Below are 17,453 nucleotides of genomic sequence, written 5' to 3'. Positions count from 1 at the left end.
TACTATACATTTGTTTATCAATGTCGATTAATCGTGGAATAGGCGATAGGCTACTATCAACAATATACTTCTTTTTTATCAAATAAAAGTAACTGAATCCACAAATAAAAATTTAATTAAGGATAACTACTTTCAAACAAATACTTCGTAATTTACTTCGTAATTAAAGTACATATGAAATAGTAACTTTTTTAACAGAAAAAATCAACACTCCTTTATACTATCAGCTATTAAAATAAACTTTTTAACGTAAAAATTACTTAAACCTTACGCTCAACAAAAGACAATAGGTTAAGAACGCAGAACAATCACAAAGATCCTAATAATAGAATGTAAAATAAAAGGGTCACGATAATTTAAAATTAAGATAATTTATACAATTTGGTCACATTTTCAAGCATATTAATTAAAGGAAAATTAAAATTGAAATTTAGGATGAATATTAAATACAGTGAGATCGGTGATTCATTTCGGTCATAAATTTTTATGCAAAGTTGTAAGTTTGTTAAACACTGAGACAGTTCCTTTGAATTTTTCTTCCTCCTTCCAACGTCACATAAAGTTATGAACTAAGACCGCGATGGTATAGTAGGCTAGAACGCGGCGGCACAATAGAGCCGGGCAAGCAGCAGCACATTGTTGGCCGGGAAGGTGCTCCTGACAGGTGGAGGTGCCGAGGAGCAATTGGGCGTGAATCAACTGAAATATCGCTCTATCCCTCATCCCTCTAGACCTAACTGCGCTTTCCATTTCCCTGCCTTTAAGTGTTCCTACCTTCCTTCCAAGACGGAATATATTACTTCAACTATAACTCGGGCCAACTTGTTCTGCGATTACTCATGGCGATAAAATTTCAAACGGTTTTGTTGCCTCTACCAGCTACAAAAGTAATTTTAAGATCGGCCAAACGTTTGAATCCAAAACCTTATCTGAATAACACAATCATATTTTCACATTTATCTTGAATTCACCATCGAAATTCTTTACATGCCGAGTTGTATTTGAAGACAAATACAGGCTGGGCTTACGTTTAGATTCACAACAGTGATTACCAAGTTTCATGAAAATACAAGTGCTTCTAAAGAATTCATTATTTTGTTTAGATACTGACAGGAAAGAAAGCGGTTGAAGATACGAGATTAAGAGGATCTCATACAAATAAATTTAAGAATGCTGTAAGTGAAATAATAGATGACTATTTCTTGTAGTATAAACCTTAGAAACGGCTGAGCGATGGGCTGCACAACACCCAAAACCTGACCGCAACCAGGAATCATTACTATTCCGCGGATGTTATATTAAAATGTAATGTAATAAAATGTAAGTTACATTAACGAGACTATCCTATACATTAAAACATAATTTACATAAAAGGTTAATCAATACCGAAAATTATTTCCTTCATAGAAACCACTTGCCTAAAAGATCAAACCAAATTAACAGTAAATGCATTATGATATATATTGAATTTTAATTAGATTTAATATTGACGTAAATTCTATCGAGAATATATCATGCGCACGCGTGTGTATGTACGTATATATAAAACACATACGCATTAAAACATAACCGTTTTTAAAAATTAAACTTAGAATTTAGTAAAATGAACCACTACAGGTTTTTTCGGAAAAAAATATTTGATGGCTAGCGTTATATTGTGGAAGTATAATGCCGACCGGATGGCATTATACAAGTATACCTGGGGTTAATATAATATTAGATTACCCCAGAGCAAATTTAAAAAGTTATCGAAACTGTATTTAGTTTGTATATGTATATTAAGTGTTAAAACCGTAATGTTTGTAGGTGGCTTGACATGAGACAAAGTCTCTCCTGAAAATAATGTAGCCATTCTCAGGGAAAAAACAAGCTTCTCAAACCAGGCTTAAAAAGAAAGTTGAGGAATGAAATGGTTTTCTTCTAATAAATGGCTTTTTTTAATAAACTAAATATACTGTTGCATACCAGAATGCCAAGATCAGTTAAATGAAAATGTTTATTCAACTCTAAAATGACAACTTTGTTCACTAAAGGGCCTTACGGTATAATGAACATCACGGTTATTATGAGAGAGGTATTTTATACGCCTTACACTCAAAACAGACTGTGATAGATATTATACTTACTAGTGGAAAACAACAAATAAACTTTACCTTTCTGTCAGAAACAATTCATTACAAATACTTTTTTCCACTCTGTTAGGGAAATTTATGATTTACCCGACAGATACAAGTAAAATTATCAGTGAATGTTATCCCATTAAATAATATAAATAGAGGCAAAACAAAACTGTTTTCAAATCAGTTTGTTCGCATATAATATATCTATACGGGCTTTTGCGTTGTGGTGAAGTTCACAAGCATGAACTAAAAGCGCAGATGGTATGCCATTAATACTAATATATCAAAGAACGATGGGAAAATTGATTACCTTTTCGTTAAAATATATTTAACTGTTTTCTAATAGATAAATATAAATAAGTTTTTTATTACATCGGTTACATTGAACAATCTGTATTAATACTAACATTACACCAAAAGTTTAGTAAGAAAATAAAATTTAAATTTCTAAATTCCGATGTTTTCAGTGAATGAACCTAATTTTCTCACCCCCTAACTGTTGAATATAAAATAAAAAACAACTTATAACTATGGGGAATCGTTATTTTAATACTTCATATAGAACTATTTTTCCATTTTATTATTTCTATTTTACGAAAATGTAAATCACTTATAACAGAATAATTAGAACAAAGTTAATTTAACATAAAATTATTTTTTTTTTCTTTATAACACTGATTGTATCGCAACTTTATAAAACTGCAAACCATCAGTCGTACCCCAAAATAAAAATACATTCATTAAATTAATACTCATTCAGTATATAATAATATAAACGTAAAATTAGTAATTTTATGAACAAATAGAGTATATTAAATGAAACTTAGACAACCATTAAATTCAATATATAATCAAAAAAAAAAAAATGGATATATTTCATTAGTACAACATATTTGCATTTCAGCCCCGTTTACGTTTAGTGAAAAAAATTAATAAACAAATAAACGTACAAATGAAAATAAATCATTAATTAACATGAGTAAATTATATATTTAAAATAACAAATACAGAGTAGCACTTCCACTTTTCATTTTGCCTATCATAATACAATATTAGTATTAATTAAATAAATTAAAATCTCCCAGAATCGAGATTTGCATTTGCTGAATGGAATTAGGATTCATTATTAAAAGTAGATACCATCGCATTACGAATTAAAGGAATTTAATTAGGAAAAATACACTGACTGTTATTTCAGCTGCTGTATTTTAACACAACATTATCATTTAGCCAGAATTTTTAATTTGGTCTCAAAACCTTAATAGTATTTTATGTTAATCATTTTATTAAAATTTTCTTTTATAGTTAATAATCTTACATAAAATTTCATTTTATTACAAATTATATCATCCAATGACATACAAACAACTTTTATATTCTCAATAATAATTAATTAAACATTATACTAAATAACCACTAAAGAAAACTAATCTTATCAACTTCTTAAATATTTAAAGCGCCGAGGTAAAATGGTAACCTATATTAGTTCAAGAGCGTTCGGTAACTTCAAACTCAGTCTTAACATTATAAAAACGAAATTAAAAAAAAATTTATGTTTGTTATAAAAAAAAACTAACACGAAAATAAATCAACAAAAAATCAAATCGAAAATTATTTTTTTTCCACTGATATTTTAATAATTTTTTTTAAATGGAAGAAAGTTTATTTATTTTAATTTGAAAAAAGTGTAAAAATAATTCTTTCTCATACCATATTCTCTCTTTCAATCAATATTTAATTTACACGAACCGTGTTAGACAACAATATCGATTTAAAGTCAATGAATAAACATAGAATAATTTTTTTTTATAAAAAATTCAGTAATATAAGATCATACCGTTTTACGTTACCATCAATCCACCTTTGAATTATTATTTAATAGTTTGCCTTCTTAAGTAACAAGAATCACTGATCTAAAATTCTAAAACCCATATAGGATATCTTAACTTTTATTTGAGATCGTACTTTTTATTGAAAAAAAATTATCTGTAAAAAATTGTTATTATAATTAGTGTTTTTATTATGAGAATAAGCTCGCATAGTGCGAACTGTACAAAAATAAGCTGTTTCTACTTCATCTTAAAACCAATAAATGTTTACTGCTCCTGACTGCATAGATACTTGTCATATGTTTATCGTTAAAATTTGTACGAGGATTTATCGACATCGCTGATAAATTGTTTTGTTATTAACACCCTTTTTCTTTTTCCTGTTTAGCCTCCGGTAACTACCGTTTAGATAATACTTCACAGGATGAATGAGGATGATATATATGAGTGTGAATGAAGTGTATTCTTGTACATTCTCAGTTCGACCATACCCTGAGATGTGTGGTTAATTGAAACCCAACCACCAAAGAAAACCGGTATCCACAATCTAGTATTCAAGTCCGTGTAAAAATAGCTGGCTTTACTAGGACTTGAACGCTGGAACTCTCGACTTCCAAATCAGCTGATTTGGGAAGACGCGTTCACCACTAGACCAACCCGGTGGGTTTGTTATTGACACCCTGAGACGCACCATGTGTACAACCACAAACTGCTCCTTTTTTGCAGTCAACAAATACACATTTTGCATACATACGACAAGTTTTATCATCCTCGTACATTTAAACTTGTTCAACATACGTACATAAAGCGGTAAATACTTTCTTTCTTCCATTATTGATTTGATAAATAAGTTAAAAATCCATAAGTAAGAATTTTAAAACATTCAACTATATATCAGTTTAACTGAGGATATAGGGTTAAAGAAATTAAATTTATATTTAATTTTTAAACACTCTACAAAGAAATATTACCTTTTAAAACGATATTATTTAAATAATACAAAATTGGAGGATCTATGTAATCTAGCAACCATAATCAATATTCAGTTAATTCGTTCCCAAATACAATATGTAATTTAACTAAACGTATTATAATTTAAGGGTTTCAAATAAAGTATACAATAAAATTGATATCTTCGGAAATAATCAATTAATATTTCCAACAATATATATATATATATATATATATATATATCAATAATTATTAGTATAATTATAATAGTTAATAAGTACAATTATATAAACATGCATATATTTTTTTATCCATAAGTTGTTTTATTTCCTATCCTCTAAAAAGAATAAAAAAATAATAATTTGTATGTAAATATAATTATATATAGGTATATTTTAACATATTATTGTCAAATTAATTGCAAATTACAGCAATGAACTGGACTCATATAGTAGTTAAATTATGCTGGTCCGACTCATTTACAAGCACAAACATTCGAATAATTAATGATAGAAACAATAATGTAATTGTTTAGCCCCTGTTGGTTTTAGTTCGTAACATTGCTAATGAATTACCTCACCGGGTTATGAACATTGCTTGCTTACTTCCTGTACACTCCATTTGTTATATCCATTTTACTCCTGCATTATTAATCCTCTGCTAACCATAAAATTATCAAGAAAAACGAGTAAATTATATACGAAGATGTAAAAAACTAATTACATCATGAAAAAAAAAACACAGTGCTAGAATATCAAATAGTTTAAACATTTCCGAAAAGAATATAATTTTAATGCGTTCTAATAAAATAATACAGTATAAAAAATTTTTAACCCATCGTATCTTAGGTTTTTTTAGTACCAAATAGTTTCCAAGGTTAAGATATGATGTACAAAAAAAAGCAAATCATAGACAACTATTCATTAATAATGTTCCTAATAAAGATTATCCAACAGAGAAACTACACTAGTTTGTAGATCTTACTGTAGTTAACGTAGTTAGTAAACATATAGAAAAAACATGTATAAATATAAACAAAACTGTCATATGTTTTTAAAAACACCTGTATTATTTAGAGAAATCACGAAAGAATACTTCACTAAAACATGTTTCCTTCGAATTGATAAAAAATTAAAAATTATGTTTACTTTTATTTATATTTCTTATCCATGTATTTAGTTGTTTGTATCAATAAAATATATATATTTTTTTGTTCTATAACAAATTACAATCGGCTCTCCTGCAGAGCCATAAGTAAGTTCCCTGACAAAAGCACGTGATAAGAAGGTCCTTAAGGAACCCCCAAAATAAATAATACACAATAAACAGTTGCAAGCAAACTTAAATTCAAATATGAAATATCAAACTCGGTCATAAATCACGAACCAATAATTTCAGCACCATATAGTCCACAAAACAAACATTAATAACAAATAAAAAAGAAAAAGAAAGAGAAGTAACAAGAAATTAGATACGACACCACTAAACTTGACGGTGTTAGATTCAAAATTGTTACGCAGACCCTAAGTCGAGTACATGGGCTCGTTTCAACCGTCGGACGTCAATAAATATAAATAAAATATGTTTTTTTTTAATTTCTGGATTAATTTATCAAATCAGAAAAATTTGATAAAAATTCGAAAAAAACAATCCTGTGCTTAAATACAACAAGAAATAATATTAAGTCCTTTTTTGACTCCTGTCATAATGCCTGAAAATAATCCGATACGACACAGCCTCGATCACAAAACAAATTTAATATTTCCCTAAGGGTTTTGAGATCTCGTTCTATTAGAATGCCAGAATAATAATATAATTATAGTTGAGCTTAGAAAAAAAATCAAGCAATTATAAATATACACCGAAAAAAACATCCGAGGCAGGTATAAATAAGGCAAACTGAGATGTAAAATTGTTATATGTTGTCTCACAGCTAAATTTAATTCAATATATTTCCACACTATGCTAGCCGCACTTCAAATAAAATACAGACCTAAAAGTGATATTCTTACTCTGTTCATCACAGAAAGGAATTTTTTGAAGTTACATTGCAAAAATGGCTTATTCTCAAAAAAGAAAAACCAGTATATCTTGTGCTTTCATGTTGTTTTCCATCATGCGTTCCAATTTCAAGGAATTTCTTCATTAAATGTTAATTTGTAAGATTTCAAGTTAATATAATCTTACGTTGAAAAACAACTACTGAAGGTTAATGGATTTTTAATTAAAAACCAAAGATCTATTTAAAAAATAAAAAAGGTATTCCTCATAAAAGTTTGTGCTTCAACTCGAAGAGAAACAGCGATATATTTTTTTTGTTTTGTGATATCATCTGAAGGCATTCTTTTTTAATACAAAAGAAATATTAATTTGTTTTTTTACAATTAAATTTTATTTAAGTTTTTACTCATATCTAATTAATATATAAGTTTTTAGTTATATATTTTGAAAATTCTTATTAGAGAAACAAATGTAAAATTCTTCTCCAAAAATTAATATTGAAAGAACGAAAAAATCGTACCTCATTTAAAAAAAAAAGTTAAAAGATACTTTTAAAATAATTACTGTCAAAATAAAGAGAGTTTGGGGAAAATTTGATCTTTTTCGCACAGAAAAAACAAGATTGATTTTGAACATTTTCACCAAATCGATCGAATGTCAATTTTATGAAGCACATTTTTAGTACGTTGCATTGCTTTTTAATTATAAAATATATATATAATTTTTTTTTTAGCAAAATACTCAATATTTATTGGAAGGCAATTACATCTTCCTAAACGTATTTAATATAAAACTAAAAAAATTTGAATATTCAAAAATAATATTTTCAAATCTGATTTTCAAAATATTTTTATTTCCTACGTTAAAAAGTTATTCTTAAATCAATAAAAACCTATTCTTAAGACTAAATAATATTCTTCAATTAAAATTTTGAGGAAAAATGACTCCTTGTAGTTTCTGTTTTATCTTCTTACATTTTAAATTCTACGGTGGTACTAAGACTCAACATAACAGCTGATGGTAACTTGAGTGAAGTAAAAATTTGCCTTCCGGTACAAATAAACAAAGAATTTTCATGACGTGAAGTTTACATATTATGAACAATAGAACAAACTTCATGAATACTTGGACAACGTATCCTATAACATGTGCAAGCATTAACACCCACGAACAACAATTACTTTACAACAGTTTCACAAAAGAAATCACACTTGCAGGTTAACACGTTACATTTGTCTGTACGTGTTAAAAAAATGTAAAATATATACACAGTAACAACTCTGCTTTTTTAACTCTTACAAGCTTCAATTTCCTTAAAGTAATTCTATAGTGTTCTGTGATAGCAGTTTTTATTTCTTACTTCCGTCATGTCTACTTCTTTTCACATCCAATATACTCTAAACTACAACTCGAACTGAAATAATGTAGCCAGACAGCAGCTTTAATCAAGTTATCGTAACACTATCTAATAATACATTCAGCCATCTAAAAATATTGCATTTTTATTAAATAAAATAAGTTTCGATATTTATAATGTGAATCATATTTTATGGAAGAAATACATTACTATCACGGTAATATTGTAATAAAATAGTTACGACATGATGATTAAATGTCATCATGAAACGTACTGTCTACAGCAAAATTAGAATAATATTTAAAAAAACAGTGTGAAAGATAGAAAACAGAATGAGAAAAATTATCATACATCCTCAAAATATTTCAATAAAACGGATTTAGAATGATTAAAAAAAAAAACTGAAAAATATCCTTTACGCATCACATCACTTAAAACATTGAATTAGAGAAAATTACATATAAATTTCAAAAATAAATAAAATTAGTTTGAGATATATATTTAAATTTAAATACGTAAAATGAGATTAATACATACAAAAAAAATAGAGAAATCATAGTGTGAAATCGAGGTTTATGTTGGTGCGGCGAAATAAAAAATAAAAATTGTAAGTTAAAACTTTGTACTAGATTTACCATTTTTAAATAAAAAATTGAGTTTACCTGTCTCTATTCGTAATAAAATTACCAAAATGGATTTTTTCTTTAATTTTTTAAAACAGATTATATTAAAACAAAAGTAAGGTTATTAACATTTTCTTTTGCTCTGACAATTTGGGAATCAAAAATGACTGCATGATGTATATTGCTAAAAAAATATATAAAATATTTATTCATGCAGAATGTAGGACCTTGTGTATGATAGGATAATGTTATGCAACATTAGTTTTGAAAGATAAGTGACTTTTACATTCATGTCAAGAACCCATTGTGCTATGAATATACTTGAAAAAAGGAAAAAGAATAAAACGAAGATGGAAAACGAAGTGATTAAAAAAGATCATTAAAATTTGTTGATCCGTGTCAAATAATAACAATAATAATAAAATTTTCATTGATCTTATTTAAAAATCTATGTAGTTTCGAAAAGTTGTAACCTTATAAACATAAAATAATTATACATCGAGATGAATATAAATCTATTTTCTTCAGAGAAGTTCCTAACTAAAAGGTATAAACCAGAATACAATTTGCAAGAAAAAAAAAGAGTTCTTTGTTCAAATATATATACACAATATTGGAATCATAACTTAATAAAAAGAAAAAGAACTTAAGAATGAAATACTAGAAGTTGAATGAACTGTATATCATACTCGTATTTCCCATGACATCAGTATAAGGAATTGTTTTTATTTAATCCAATAAGAATTCGCTTTATTTTTATTATTCTATAACGGCAATTTAAAGTAAAATTTTAAGAACAAATTATAAATAAAATTTCAAGCGTTAATGGAAGTAAAATGATTTTTCCTTTGTTTATTATTAATACATCTATAGATTTACTAAAGGAAAAAATTGAACATTTAATAACGAATGAAAAAAGATTTTATGTCCTTTAATTCATATAAATAAACAGCAGCATATCCTTCAGAGAAATAAATTTTATTAAAATTTTTAAAATTAAAACTAGTAAAAATTACGATCAACATAAAAAGAATATTTAGAATGCCACTATCAAGAACATTGCAGTAACATAAAAAGAGGAATATTATTTGTTTCGTATGCAAATTTTGTAACAACTTAAAAAGATGGGTTAATATAAAAGTACTTACAGTAAGTAAAGGAGAAGGAGAAACGAACAAGAAGAAAGTTCTTCTGGGGGCGTGGACAGATGCAATTTGCATGTCTTCGTTGATGATTCTATACGCCCTCTATTTTGAACCACTTACATCAGCGCTTATCACTCCCAAAACCTTACAATATAGCTCCCACATTCAAAACGTTATTGTTATTACCGACACCTACCTAACTCACAATTAACATAAAACAGCCTGCATATCGTACAAAACAAAACACACGAATAAGTCTACACTACTACAAGGAAATTAGTACCCAGTTGGAATTCATTGGGAAGTGTAAATTAATTATTAATTTATCAGTAGTTACAACTGATCAACTAGTCAATTAATTATGTAAATAAATATAAATACTCACCCAAACTAAACAGAAAGATAAAATACCTCGTAATAGAATTTATAAAACATCAATTAAATTTATATATAGATTACATGAAAAATAAGGAGAAACGACTGCCTTTAGCAGATTACATTTACTAAACGAGTTACATCACATTACAAAAATTTATTCAATTAAATCCAAATTACACTAATTTTTATTTTGACTAGATGAAAAAATAAATTACAATTTTTTTTCATTCACGAATTTCTACGTTTAATTTGTAGATTTCCTCATAAAATATAAAGGCTAGTATACTTATTTTTAATTAATTTGCTGTACATAAAAACATTTTATGATAAAGAGAAAAAATCCCAAAAAATTGACAAAACGTCAGAAGATAGGGTTTTGGATTCGCCAACCTGATACTGAAAATTGTTAGGTGGAAAGTCTTCATACAACCAATTATTTTAGGGTTGCACATTGTTTCACAACATTCTGAACGAGATACACTATAAACCTGTAGCTATTCTTGAGAAATTAAATTACGCAATTTCCCAAAAGGAACGACAATAAAATGAACAACAGAGAGGAAGAGGCCCAAAGAGACATTTTGGCATACACAAAAATTTAATTTTAAACAATTTTTTATGTTGTTTTTGATATTTTTTTTAAAATCATTCCCTTTCAGATCTTGAAAGAATTTTTGGGGAAAAAGTAAAATTTTTAGGGGATTATGCTTTATAATAATCAATGAAATCAAGATCAAAACACGTTTTAGTAAAATAAAAAAAAATACAGCAAATGTGTCGAATTATGGAATACTGCAAAATTCCTGGATGTTTTTTATATGATTTCAAAATTAATTCTGAGAGATTTCCCACATGTTTCATAAAATGGAATAATCTCTATTCTAACAACGTGCTTTTATCTATTCCATTTTTTACGAAAATTTTCTTTTTAATTAATGAAACATTAAAATAACGTATGTCTGTTCAGTAGTAAAAAGCGCAATGACTTCTTTCTGTAATATGTGGTGAAAATTTCCATCTAGGACGTTAAAAATTAACAAAAGAATCTGACAGAAGAAACTCATAATTCAATTAGTATTCTCTATGTTTAGTAACTTTCTTAGCTTCATTCTTTTATTTCTTGTTGACGCGTTTTGGAACTACTCCATTGTCAAAACTTATTGTACTCAGAGTACAATAAGTTAAGTAAGAAAGGTAAGTACTAAACAAAGAAACTATAGTGATATTAGCAGAAAAGATAATAATAATTATTACCTTAATAACAATTTTAATTAATATTCACTGAATTACGTAAACATATGTTTATAAAATGAGTAAATAAATTACTTTGTAATTAAAAAATATAAACTTTTGCAAGAAAAACCGAACAAATTTATAATAAAACGCTTTTAATACTATTCAGTCGTCTGTACGACGATCTTTACAGAACGATTCAACTGTTTTCTTTCTGGAATTAGCTGATGTTACTAATAACGGCAGTTTGTTTTTTTCTTAAACAACCAGATATATTTGATTTATAATTTGATAGCAGAGTGTTAAAATGTGATTAAATTGTGTCTGTTCAGGTAGTCTGTCAAAGTTGTGTGTTTTTATATTTTCTAATATTAAAATATGTTATGATAATGTAATTTGATGTGTATTTATAAATTAACAAGATCTTTGTCAAAACTGATTGATTTTTGATATGTTTCAACGAGAAATCGGTAAATGCTAAATCTATGTTGCTTTAGAGAGCTATTAAGTGCTCATTGTATCATTGTTAGAGACTACGTCCCGTTTTGATCTATGAAGAAATTGTGCAGATAAAACAGTTTAATTTACGTGTAAGAGGGGTATTGTGTTGGTGCGTTGACTGTGTTCTTGCATAGCGAGTTGTTAGTTGCGAAGGTTTGACTGGTTTGAAATATTAAACATAATTCAAACTAATTAAAGAAAAAAACTAGTCATCAGTAGACGCATGTTAGAGTACATGCTTAGAGTACATGTACATGTTAGAGTACCGGTCCCCGTTTACCCGCCATAACAATCATCATTGCTCATCAAACAAAACTCTAAAAGTTGTAAAATCAGTATTCGTTAAATTTATTTTTTATACTTATCAAATCATTAAACATTTCAATTTACGTTTATATTTTTTTTTAATAATTATTACAAATATAACAGATAGAAAACCTTATAATGCTCTTCAATATTTTTTAGTAGATTTTTTCCTTACATATGTTTAATACAAAAAGCTAAGTAAAATACAAAAAAACGTTTTACAAGGTTCTGGGTTTTTAGCTCGGGAAAAATGGTTGACTACTCCACCAATCATTTTCTTTTCTTTATAATATACCGTGTAAATGACGCAATCGTTCAAACAGTTTTGGAGTAACAAGGACACAAACATATAACCCTCCCTTGAGTAGTGGGTTAATTATAAAAAAAAAAAATGTAAAACTATAAAAACTTTCTGGTGTGTATTTACAAGAATAAGTAGATAAAATTCTCTTATTAAGAATAAATATGGTGATAACATAATACTATCTCCGTAAACCTAAAAATAATTCAACATTTATTGTAAAATAAAGATAATCTAATAAAAATTGTAGCAATTCTAGAATGAATAGGTAAAGCTTTAACCGATTAAAAAGGTTGAAGATGAAAGATAATAGAAAATAAATTTTGTTACTAATAAATAACAAAATCATAAAAAATTATAGAATAGTACATTGAGGTCCAACACACACTTCATTTTTACAAAATTGAAGGCTAAAAATAAAAAAAAACTGTTTACAATACCCCGACCGTATTATCAAAATTAACATAAATGAAAAAGTGAAAATAGAGATGAGGTAAGACAATTTATTTAATTATTGTCATTTATCCTAAAACTTAATAATATTAAGTAAAGAAATTTAATTATTAAATATATATGGCCTACAAACTGCAAAGGCAGAAGGTTAAAATAAAACAAATTTATGCAAATTAGTTAAATCTGTTCTCAGACTTTAAAAAAGCAAATTTAGTAAGCTACCTGACGATCTAAAAGTTAATTTTTATTTTATACAAAAAAAAAGTAGCAAGCTAATAAAAAAGTGACAACAGTTAACTGTAGTAGCTAAATTCTAAAATCAAATTAATTTTAAAACATAAAAAAACCGCCCGCGCGCCCACATTCAGATATTAACACATTAATATTTTATATTCATTTCTCTTAAATTTACTGAAAATAGTTTCAATATAAACTTTTACAGTATTAAAATTTATAATACGTAAATATATAAATAAAAGGAATATCCATGATAATAAGCTAGTGGTTTTTACAAAGAGCTTTAGTTTGCAACTTGTAACTTTGCCAAAAGCATTTCCTCACTTAATTCAACTTATACATATATAACCTGAGTTTGTCAGTTACATAATATTTAATAAAACGTTAAAATACTTTGAACGTTATTTTAAAATCACGGAAAAACAAAGAAGTACAATAATAGGAGACTCATTTCTTTTCATTGCATTATAAGTTAATGAATGAAATATAAAGTTTGTCGCAACAATCTGTATGTATGTGTACATATATCTAAAGGTAATTAAGAGTTTCCTTACAGAAGTTTAGAAACTAGGATAGAAAATAAAGTTAAAACGAGTCAAAAAAGAATATTTAGAACTTTACTCTTGATTCTAAATTACTTAAGTTGGATAAATTACACCATAAATTTTAAACTAATTAAATCTTTTAAGTGCACTTTAGACATTTTTTCTACATTTTTTTATACCTCACGGATTTTGGAAATTGCCTTTCTTTAATAGCTTTAATGATTCATATTATTAATTAAAATGAGACAAACAAAATAAATAGCAAACTAAGATAACCCAAATAAAATAGTAAATAAATAAGACTTAACGATACTGATAATATACTAGGAATATTCAATATAGAAGTATATGATTTTCAAATAAATTAACAGCTATAATCCGTTTCTAAGTAAATACATTATCAGAAACCACTATTAGTGAATTAATAATAAAATGGTCAGGCGTTACTGGGCAATAAATCAAAATAACTAAATATTAACATTGTCACCGAATCAGTACATGAAGTTGTTAGCTAACACTGGATGTTATAAATTAAACAATTCCTTTATATTTTACAACTGTCAGAAATATTCACCTAACTCATTAACAATCAATTCGTGGTACAGGCTTTGTATGCAGTTAGTTGAACAAAATTTAATGAATTTAGAAGACCTTTAAATAAAAGGTACATATACATATTTTTCAGTCAATTTCAGAAATACGACTTAGCATTTTATTTTTCTATGAGACACACACACACACACACACACACAGATATATATATATATATATATATATATATATATATATATATATACATATATAAAACACGAAAACCAACATATAAGGGGTTCAGAAAAATAAAATATAAGAAAAAGGAAAAATTAGGGGAAAAGAAAGAAAAAATAAAACCAGGTAGACTGACAGACCGACAGCTAAGCAGACAGAGAGGAATGTACTAATGAGAATACTGTGGGTTCGTTCATTGTCTCTCTGTCAGAGACCGAAATATGTCCTTTTCATTATCAGATATTTCTCTCACTGAGAATTTAAAATTAATAAAACTTTTATTCCAATCATATTTCACAATTTAATAAAAGGCGGAAGGGTTTAGTGCACCATTTTATGACAATGATATATATATATAAAAATTCATCGAAAATATTTATACTTAAATTATTTACCGGAAGAGAAGAAAACATTAACATAATTTTTTATTTAAATTGGCTTGTACACCAATTACACAGACTGAAAGAATTTGTATTTTTCTATAATGAATGTATTTCTTTTAATACAAATCATTATTAAGTACAATTAACTCAGGCTGAATTACTATGTTTCAAATGTAATTCAATGAAACATATTGTATTCCTGTATCACAGTCAAGTTATAATGTAATGAATCTAAAATTGTTGCTTAATTTTTCATGTATTTTGTGTCAACCGGGATACTTTATTTTGTTAAACCCTTAGCCGTTCATTTACTCATTCACCTCGTATAAGCAGATTAATAAAAACTAAATGCTCTCTAAGTATAGAACTATTAAAACTGTAGCACTATAAGTTGTTTATGATATATGGATTAGTCTCTATTTGTGTAAAAGTTAAATCTTTTACGATAGCTAGCTGTACACTTGTTTCCCGTTTTTTATTTGACTTAGATTAACTTCACTTCATTCTTTTAAGCTCGTTTTTGTTATTTTTTCAATGCACGGGTAAGAAAAAAGAAGATGTAACGATTGCTTTTATAGTAATTAAACAATAACGTTTCTTTCAGCTGTGATTCTTATACAAACAAAATAAAAATGTTTTATGTTTAATTCCTTTACCAAATACTAATTAAGAAAACTAAGCTGACGATTTAAGATAAATATATTAACAGTCATCAACAGAAAAAAAATTTCATCAAAAAAATAATTAATCCTGCAATTAAAATAATCCTTATGTATAGATTGTATAGACAGAACTCACCGGGTTGGTCTAGTGATGAACGCGTCTTCCTAAATCAGCTTATTTGTCATAAGCGCTGTCTAAATCAGCGTCTAAAGTCAGTTATTTTTACACGGATTTGAATACTAGAATATAGATACCGGTGTTCTTTAGTGGTTGGGTTTCAATTAACCACACGTCAGGAATGGTCGAACTAAGACTACACTTCATTTACATTCATACATATCATCCTCATTCATCCTCTGAAATATTATCTGAACGGTAATTACCGCAGGCTAAACAGGAAAAAGAAAAACTGTATAGACAGATAATTTTTTTTAATCCAACGGAAAGACAGTGTTTCTGGTTATAAATAACTGGTTTTACATCATGAAAAAAAATTACAAAATAATTAAATAACATAGTTTATACGTACATTAATACCGCTTACGTGTGATTATATAGTAATCATTAGGATTGTATGTTCTTAGGCAATACTACTGATTAAAAGCACGTTGATATTTTGAAGCTCATAATTACACGAACAAAATACAATTTAATGAATTAGGTTACATAAAATTACAAACCGAATTTAAAGAAAATTTGATTTTCCTCGTTTTACCCCAGCTAGCTGTAAAATATTTTTTAATAAATGAAACTATTACATTAATTTTTTTTTTTTTTTTCAAAACTACCAGCAACAGTAAAAACTGTAAAAGAAAACATTAAACTGCATAAAATAAAAAAATATTGTAAATAGTTTTTTACCAACTAAATTATGATTTAAATAACTTAAGCTAAAACCCATTATATATATATAAAAGAGTAAAAGAATAATGAAGCAATTCTTGAAGACCATTATTACATTTCCGCTTCAAGGAAACTAACAGCTGAATAGTAAAAAGAGAGAAACAAAATATTCAAGATAGAATTAAATGCATTTTCTTCCACACAAAAATTAGTATTTCTGTTCTTCTTTTTTTTTTAAGAAAAAAGAACTACATTCATGTCAGTTCTTTCATTTTATGACCTGTCAGGTGATCAACTTCCGGTATCATAAAATTTATGCATAAAACGCCGGACACTATTAATAAAACCGGATGTCATCTTGCCGAATGAGTGTCCAGCCAATTAGCTTAACTAAAGCCACTAAAAGAACAAAAATATATATATTAATAAATTACGAAATCAGAAGAAAATCGTTAAAAAAAACATAAATTTTATAATCTAAGTTTCTTCTAATATATGTTTGGAATAAAATAAAAATATTCAGTTATGAAGATAGCTTAGATAATAATACAGATTGGTTGGGAGAAGCAGATCGTAAAAAAAAGAAGATTTTTGACTAATTTAGAAATTCAAAAAATGTAATAAATAAAAAAACTCCTTATAACTAATAATTAAACGCATATATTATATATACATTTTTCTTCAAAAATGAAAAAATAATTTCTGGAAAAGTTAAAGTATAATTTCTTTATTCTAACAATAAATGAATCATAATTATATTTATAATATAACTAATTTAAAATGATTTGGTTCATAACGTTCTAAATAAATATAATG

Source organism: Lycorma delicatula, chromosome 2 (assembly GCF_047948215.1).
Source record: "Lycorma delicatula isolate Av1 chromosome 2, ASM4794821v1, whole genome shotgun sequence".
Taxonomy (NCBI): domain Eukaryota; kingdom Metazoa; phylum Arthropoda; class Insecta; order Hemiptera; family Fulgoridae; genus Lycorma; species Lycorma delicatula.
Note: the sequence above shows the minus strand (reverse complement) of the source record.